General features: G+C 43.3%; 1 protein-coding gene across 1 annotated transcript in view; it reads left to right on the top strand.

The window, feature by feature from the left end:
• Positions 1-808, top strand: part of SCP2 (sterol carrier protein 2) — a 106,733-nt gene that overhangs the window by 52,434 nt on the left and 53,491 nt on the right. The window lies entirely within an intron of this gene.

Here is an 808-nt window from a genome sequence, read left to right as displayed (position 1 = left end):
CAATCCCTTCTCCTCCATTCTCCTCTCGGGATCTTGGGCACGCACGCACATGCTCCCAGAGTGAGTTTAAGCCACTAGGTCTGGTACTCGCACCATGGTCGACTAAATGGGAGTCCAGCGACATAGCCATTATGCCAACTGCTGGTCCTGAAATTCTAAGTCCTTTTTATGTATCTTCCTTAAAAGTCTGTTATTTACACTACGAAACATTTTTTAAAGATTTATTTAATTTAATTAATTAATTTATTTTAATTTGACCATGGAAGGACAGAGTGAGAAACAGAGTGAGAAAGCAAACTGCTAGATCCAAGTAGCGAACTGTGGTTGGCCATGTGGGAGTCCAGCACCCTTAACCACACCACCACCTGCTGGTCCCACTTTACAGAGTTTGAAATGGCTAGAGCCCAAGTGGGGGAAGGGCAAGGAATAAACATCATCATGGTGACTGAAAGAAAACCCAGAAAACTTGCAGGACTCGAACTGTGGTCGGCCATCCCAGTACCTTATCCACCGTGCCATCTGCTGGCCCCTATAGTATGAAATTTAATATGTACCTTCTCCCACCTGGTTAGTATTTTATTTGGACTTTGTATAATATAAGATCAACCAAGAGTTCAATATGTGTGGTCAATTCTCAGTTAAGTTATATGTAGATTAATATTTTACAATCTGGGACCAGCAGTTAGCATAATGGCTATGTTGCTGGACTCCCATGTAGTTGACCGCAGTTCAAGTCCTCTTGGGACCAGCAGATGATGTAATGGCTATGTTGCTGGACTCCCATGTAGTCGACTGTGATTCGAGTCCC

The sequence above is a fragment of the Tupaia chinensis genome, unplaced genomic scaffold (assembly GCF_000334495.1).
Source record: "Tupaia chinensis unplaced genomic scaffold, TupChi_1.0 Scaffold000259_1, whole genome shotgun sequence".
NCBI classification, from domain to species: Eukaryota; Metazoa; Chordata; class Mammalia; order Scandentia; family Tupaiidae; genus Tupaia; species Tupaia belangeri.
The sequence above is the reverse complement of the archived record's forward strand: the minus strand, read 5'-3'. Positions and strand labels throughout refer to the sequence as shown.